Source organism: Tachysurus vachellii, chromosome 23, assembly GCF_030014155.1.
Source record: "Tachysurus vachellii isolate PV-2020 chromosome 23, HZAU_Pvac_v1, whole genome shotgun sequence".
Lineage (NCBI taxonomy): Eukaryota > Metazoa > Chordata > Actinopteri > Siluriformes > Bagridae > Tachysurus > Tachysurus vachellii.
Window position 1 is genome coordinate 13,211,949 of NC_083482.1, and position 7,650 is coordinate 13,219,598.

General features: G+C 41.1%; 1 non-coding gene across 1 annotated transcript; it reads right to left on the reverse strand.

Annotated features, from left to right (window-relative positions):
* Positions 1–4,567: 4,567 nt before the first annotated feature.
* On the reverse strand, positions 4,568–4,752 carry LOC132839066 (U2 spliceosomal RNA). Its single transcript, XR_009647696.1, has one exon. It is a non-coding gene; the product is annotated as a U2 spliceosomal RNA (small nuclear RNA).
* Between the last annotated feature and the right edge of the window lie 2,898 nt (positions 4,753–7,650).

Consider the following 7,650-nt stretch of genomic DNA (forward strand, 5'->3'; position numbering starts at 1 on the left):
CTGATAAATAGCTAGCGAATGGTATCAAATATTTAAATAATTTTCCTAATATTGGAATTATTTGAGTGTATTTTTTTTATATACATTTACAGTAAAACAATAAAAAAAAAGCCACTATTTTGAAGCAAACAGCAATAAAATATTTAATCTCTAATAATAAAATGAATGACAAAATAAAGAAAATTAGACATACTGGACATTATAGAGTTGGCTTGTGTTAAAATGCTTGAGTATATCATTTTTCACAATATCTTTATTATATTGTCGTATTGGTCTGCCTTACCAGAAGGTTAAATCTATATCCCAGAAAGCATAAACCATAAACACAGTCCACAAATACACTCCAGAGATGCATTTACTTCTTTCTCCATCTCTCGCTCACTCTCAAACCTAAACTGGAGTACAATCCCCAAAGACCTGTTAAAATGGGCACAGTATGAGAGAGAGTGAGAGAGAGAGAGTGAGAGAGAGAGAGAGAGAGAGAGAGAGAGAGAAACAGAGAGAGAGAGAGAGAAAGAGAGAGAGACAGAGAGAGAGAGAGAGAGAAAGAGAGAGAGACAGAGAGAGACCCCCTAGACATTACCAATTACAGACATGACTCTACAGAACCGAGAAGCTGTTCTTGTTGCTGTCAGTGTGTGCCTCGGTGTCAATGTATGCCTCAGTGTCAGTGTGTGTCTCAGTGTCAGTGTGTGCCTCGGTGTCAGTGTGTGCCTCAGTGTCAGTGTGTGTCTCAGTGTCAGTGTGTGCCTCGGTGTCAATGTATGCCTCAGTGTCAGTGTGTGTCTCAGTGTCAGTGTGTGCCTTGGTGTCAATGTATGCCTCAGTGTCAGTGTGTGTCTCAGTGTCAATGTATGCCTCAGTGTCAGTGTGTGTCTCAGTGTCAGTGTGTGCCTTGGTGTCAATGTATGCCTCAGTGTCAGTGTGTGTCTCAGTGTCAGTGTGTGCCTCGGTGTCAATGTATGCCTCAGTGTCAGTGTGTGTCTCAGTGTCAGTGTGTGCCTCAGTGTCAGTGTGTGTCTCAGTGTCAGTGTGTGCCTCAGTGTCAGTGTGTGTCTCAGTGTCAGTGTGTGCCTCGGTGTCAGTGTGTGTCTCAGTGTCAGTGTGTGCCTCAGTGTCAGTGTGTGTCTCAGTGTCAGTGTGTGCCTCAGTGTCAGTGTGTGTCTCAGTGTCAGTGTATGCCTCAGTGTCAGTGTGTGTCTCAGTGTCAGTGTGTGCCTCAGTGTCAGTGTGTGTCTCAGTGTCAGTGTGTGCCTCAGTGTCAGTGTGTGTCTCAGTGTCAGTGTGTGCCTCGGTGTCAATGTGTGCCTCAGTGTCAGTGTGTGTCTCGGTGTCAGTGTGTGCCTCGGTGTCAGTGTGTGTCTCGGTGTCAGTGTGTGCCTCAGTGTCAGTGTGTGTCTCAGTGTCAGTGTATGCCTCAGTGTCAGTGTGTGTCTCAGTGTCAGTGTGTGCCTCAGTGTCAGTGTGTGTCTCAGTGTCAGTGTGTGCCTCAGTGTCAGTGTGTGTCTCAGTGTCAGTGTGTGTCTCAGTGTCAGTGTGTGTCTCAGTGTCAGTGTGTGTCTCAGTGTCAGTGTGTGCCTCAGTGTCAGTGTGTGTCTCAGTGTCAGTGTGTGCCTCAGTGTCAGTGTGTGTCTCAGTGTCAGTGTGTGCCTCAGTGTCAGTGTGTGTCTCAGTGTCAGTGTGTGCCTCAGTGTCAGTGTGTGTCTCAGTGTCAGTGTGTGTCTCAGTGTCAGTGTGTGTCTCAGTGTCAGTGTGTGCCTCAGTGTCAGTGTGTGTCTCAGTGTCAGTGTGTGTCTCAGTGTCAGTGTGTGTCTCAGTGTCAGTGTGTGTCTCAGTGTCAGTGTGTGTCTCAGTGTCAGTGTGTGTCTCAGTGTCAGTGTGTGCCTCAGTGTCAGTGTGTGCCTCAGTGTCAGTGTGTGCCTCAGTGACAGTGTGCGTCTCAGTGTCAGTGTGTGTCTCAGTGTCAGTGTGTGTCTCAGTGTCAGTGTGTGTCTCAGTGTCAGTGTGTGTCTCAGTGACAGTGTGCGTCTCAGTGTCAGTGTCCGTCTCAGTGTCAGTGTGTGTCTCAATGTCAGTGTGTGTCTCAGTGTCAGTGTGTGCCTCAGTGTCAGTGAGCGTCTCATTGTCAGTGTGTGTCTCAGTGACAGTGTGCGTCTCAGTGTCAGTGTCCGTCTCAGTGTCAGTGTCCGTCTCAGTGTCAGTGTGTGTCTCAATGTCAGTGTGTGTCTCAGTGTCAGTGTGTGCCTTAGTGTCACTGTGCATCTGTGTCAGTGTGTGCCTCAATGTCAGTGTGTCTCAGTGTCAGTGTGTGTCTCAGTGTCAGTATGTGTCTCAATGTCAGTGTGTGTCTCAGTGTCACTGTGCGTCTCAGTGTCAGTGTGAGTCTCAGTGTCACTGTGCGTCTCAGTGTCAGTGTGTGTCTTATTGTCAGTGTGTGCCTCAGTGTCAGTGTGTACAATTGTATGAGTTCTCCATATGTCATGTGAGTAAACATTGTGTTTGTACAGAGAATTAAACAGAATGAATAAACACAAATAAGCGAACATCAAACAAGGCTAATGTCAGAGGAGAGTTAAAGAAGGAGCATGTTTATCATGAATAGTGATTAAAAACAAACCCAAAACATATGTTAATAACAAACCCAAAGGTTTGCTTGATATAGTTACTGTGGAAGAAATAACACCATCAGGAGAAGAGTGACAGTACAGTGTTTCATATACATACAGTACAGTGTTATATATATATATATATATATATACATGTTTGGGTGTTTTTATTTATTTATTAATTAATGGATTTATTTATTTATTCTTGGAGGGGTTAGTGGTTACTTGTTTTTGTGATAAGCTGATTTTCCTGTATATTGCTATTGGATGATTACTGTACATTTCGTCCGTGGTCAATAAAGTATCTATCTATCTATCTATCTATCTATCTATCTATCTATCTATCTATCTAGTTTGCATGACAAAAAATTCCCATTGGGACATGGACTGTCATGGAATTCTTTAAATGATTGCAATTGTTTACTAATAGATTAATGACATATTCCACATTTTAAAAGGTGGAAAACCTAAGAGACAAGTTACTTCCTGTTTTCACTTATATATCATAGGCAGCACTTTACCCAACAGCCTCTCTCTCTCTCTCTCTCTCTCTCTCTCTCTCTCTCTCTCTCTCTCTCTCTCTCTCTCCACAGAAAAAAAACATATCTTGTTATTTTATAGAAACCAGGAAGCATAAAGTAATACATACAACATTAACATTATGACTGTGTTACATCACTGACACCAACGACTTAAATGTATTTAATGTGATATGAAGTCTTTATAGTGTTTAGAAGTAAACACTTTGGTGTCTGTTGTACTTAGCATCTCTGAGTATTTAACTTAATATCTGTTAGAAATGCTGCTGATGCTCTAATGAATGTAACTATAATAATCACTGATTAAACATGGAAACGTTCAGTGCATGTAGAACATAATAATAACAAATAAATCCAAAGACAAAATAATCATAAAGGACTGTTTACGTTCACATTTTTATATTGCACACATTATTATTCACTCAAATATTTTAATAATCCTACACTATTAAGTTGTATTATTTATATGAACTAATATACAGAATATTTATATATTTAAACTGCTAAGTTTGCTCTTAAGATTATTGGTAAGTATAACATTAATTCATGATGAAATTCACAGTAATCAAGGTATTATGACACCTCTTTGTTTGTATGTAAGTGACAATGAACTTTAAAATCCAGTCTGCAAAGTAGGTTACAGAGATTCATTCATTCATTCATTCATTTTCTACCGTTTATCTGAACTACCTCGGGTCACAGGGAGCCTCAGGCGTCATCGGGCATCATCGGGCATCAAGGCAGGATACACCCTGGACAGAGCACCAACCCATCGCAGGGCACACACACACACACTCTCATTCACTCACACACTACAGACAATTTTCCAGAGATGCCAATCACCCTACCATGCATGTCTTTGGACCGGGGGAGGAAACCGGAGTACCCGGAGGAAACCCCTGAGGCACGAGGAGAACATGCAAACTCCACACACACAAGGTGGAGGCGGGAATCGAACCCCCAACCCTGGAGGTGTGAGGCGAACGTGCTAACCACTAAGCCACCGTGCGCCCAGGTTACAGAGATGATGGGAAAATATATAATTACTGTATATAATAATAATAATAATAATAATAATAATAATAATAAGGAAGAAAAAAGATTTGAGTGAAAGATTTGTTTTTCGAGCAAATACACAAAACATGGTAAGTTAATCTCATTAGACAAAATCAACATCACTGAATAGAGAATAAAGTTCTAAAGAGATTTTTAGAAGAAGCCTTTATTTTGTCACATATACATTACAGCACAGAGGAATTCCTTTATTCACATATCCCAACATTGGAAGTTGGTGTCAGACAAGATACATCACCCCTGGAGCAGTAAGGGGTTAAGGGCCTTGTTCAAGGGCCCAGCAGTGGTAGTTTAGCAGTGCAGGGGCCTCAATCCCAATCTTCCAAGACCCTTAAGCGCTTGACCAACCACTGCCACTTCCAGGCCTGGAAGCACTACAATACCGGGTCGATGCATGGATTGGACGAAGCAAAGCCCCTTTTCCAACACCCAGCTCTAAAAATCTGTTTAATAAGAAGTATGAAGTCATCATATAGAGAACGTATCGGATATTAAACTAATCAGAACAGATACTACAAGGAAACTGGGACGATGTGGTTTGCTAGGGGTCAAGGGTCAGTTAGTTACACTACATCTACTGGGTGATTTCTGTAGAATGATGCTTGACGCATGAATGATATGTTAAACAAATTCTACAATGTTAAAATCGAATCGATTCGAAATCAATATGTAAATAAACCAATACTACATTTTATTTCCCCATACAGTCCTGCTGTTTCTGACAATATCTAATACATTTTTCACGACTCACGCTGTAGAAAAAGCTTCTCCTTCGTCTCTTCCAACAATGATGACAATTTCAATTCTTTATTTAAATCAAGTTCAGTGTTATTTTATGCTTTGTAGTATAATATGAGAACAACTGTAATTAGAGGGTGGAGACCGAGGTGTGAGTCCTGCTTATTTGTGTCCCGTCTATTTTAAACATAACTTCTTTTAAGGAACAGAGTTTATGATTATCTCCAGGAGTTTTCTCTGAATCTATTTTTCTTGCACTTTACCCCACTTTGGCCATATCCACCCTATCGTCAGTGAAAACTGCTAGATGCCAGTGTATCCTGCTGAGATCAATGTGTTTGCTAACTCTGTTGTCCCAGTGTCTTTGTGTTTTGCATGCATGTGCTTGTGTATATGAAGGAAACAGACAAAGATAGACAGCGAAAGGTCACAAATATAACACGTTAGTGTATTTTTTTATTTAAATAAAGTGCCGGGGGGCATTTCTGCGTCTATGTGTGTATGCCGTTCTAAAGACAGGAAACCGTCCTTGTTTGTGTTCTTAGCTGCGCCCTCTTCCCTTAATTCACCCATTGTGGAGCGGCGCGCTGGTGACATCACACAGCCGGCAGCGTTTGATGTGTCATTCCTGAAGGAACCACTTATAGCAATTAGGATATCCTTGAACAAGCGTTTGCGAAACATTGGCTGGTTTTTGGCATTTGCCTCCCATCCCTGCCTACTAACGAGCAGGGTTTGATCTGCGATAATTACTCTCGCGCCAGCCTCTCGGCACTGACAGTTCTCTCCCTGGAGAGTCTCTCGTGCCGCGGCTACTCACTGATTGCATCAAAGTGTCAGAAATTGCAACATCAAAAATAATAACTGATTCCGCCGGCTTTGCCTCGCTTTGAATATTTCCTTAAAAATGCTCTCTAATTTGTGTCTCTTACAGCAAGTTTGTGTGTGTGTGTGTGTACAGTATGTACTGTATGTATGGGTGCGTGTGTGGGTGTGTGTGTGTGTGTGACTGAAAGAGCATAAAGCAAATAAAAGCATGGGAAGGGCATTCATTATTGAACTGCTATTTACACTGGGCAGATGATTCTGTCTGAACTAGTATGAAATGGATCAGCCTTTTTTGCTGTTGCTGCTTTTTTTTTTTTTTTTTTGTTGATGTGTTATAATAAAAACCTCAATTCTCTTTTTCTTCCTTCATCTCATCATCACCATCATCTCATCCCTGTTCACTCTTAATTCCTTTTTAAGCCCTTTTTCATGTTGAGATACACATTAAGCTTGTGAAGCTGTCATTGTGTCATTTTTATCTCCTTCCATTTTCTACCTGCTTCTATCTTCCTCACGCGGACAAACATATAGACAGCAAATATCGAGAAACAAAAAACAAAAAAACACTGAAATATGTACACATGTGTACATACTGTATGTCCTAACTTTTATATGGTTGGATTATGCACTTGAGTCAATTTAGAGTCGATTCCGAGTTGAATAGCTTTTGCACTTGAATCGATTCAGTGTCAATCCGATTCGTGTTGCAGTTGTTTTTTTGTTTTTTTTTGTAGAATATCATTTATATTTTAATCAGTTTCTAGGAAAAAGTTCTGCAAATCCATAGTCCATCTTGCGGAACCTAGATGTAAGGCGTGAAGACATCCTGGATGACATGTTAGTCTGTCAGAGATCATCAAACACTACTCAAATGTTCATTCACACCTAGATGTCCATGTACTGGAATGTTTTTGGGAGCCAAGAGGAAACCGGAGAACCCCATTCAGATACAGGAAGAACATGTGACCTAATCTCTAAACAGACAGTAACCTGAGCTCAGGATGAAGCTGTAGATGTTGACATTATCCTCTTCACCACTGTGATGCCCTTGAGTGAATTTGAATGTACTGTACTAATGCTAACCAAAACACCAAACAGTGTAGAGACTATTTATCATCCTGAAGCATTTATCATTCACCTGTACATATTACTCTACATCTTCTGACACACTTCCCCATTCCACCATCTTGTCTGCATCCTCTGACCTTGCATGGAGGCACGTTAATAACATTTTTAATACATAATCTCTCCCTTGTTCTGAGTGTGTTCTTTTCTCCTGCCGTGTCGGTATATCTGTAATTACCGGTGTTAAGGAGTGTAATTTGCTATGTCTCGCATGCTTCGCTGTCTCGCTAAAGACCATTTACATTACTCCTCGGCCGGGCGTACGGACGCTCCGTGTGAACATTGGCGCCCGTGATTAAAAAGGACAAGTGTGTATTAAGTTAAAGTGGTGAAATGAGACAGACGTTCAGCCAAGGTTTCCCAAGGAGGAACGTAAAATCATGAACGCAGGCCTACGACCAAGCAGGATGAAATAAACTCAGGCAAGAGGAGTTTTTTTTTTTCCTCAGCAGTGACATACATTGATTTCCCTGGAGGCAGTTAAAAAGATTTGACCTAGTCAGTGTTTTAAATCACACACAGGAGATGATAAATGTGCTACTAATGAGACGTCATAAGTTTTACATTCTTGCTGTGCTTCACTTTACTCACTCTGTCTAGCATCGTAGCTCTAATGTAGGAGTCTGAGAGAGATTTCACACCTATTAGTCTGAGTGCGAATCAGATAGAAACTCGAGAAAAAAGTCAGAACTGTTTAAGAATACTTTAATTTAAAAATACTTAAATTTCTTTGTTTCTTG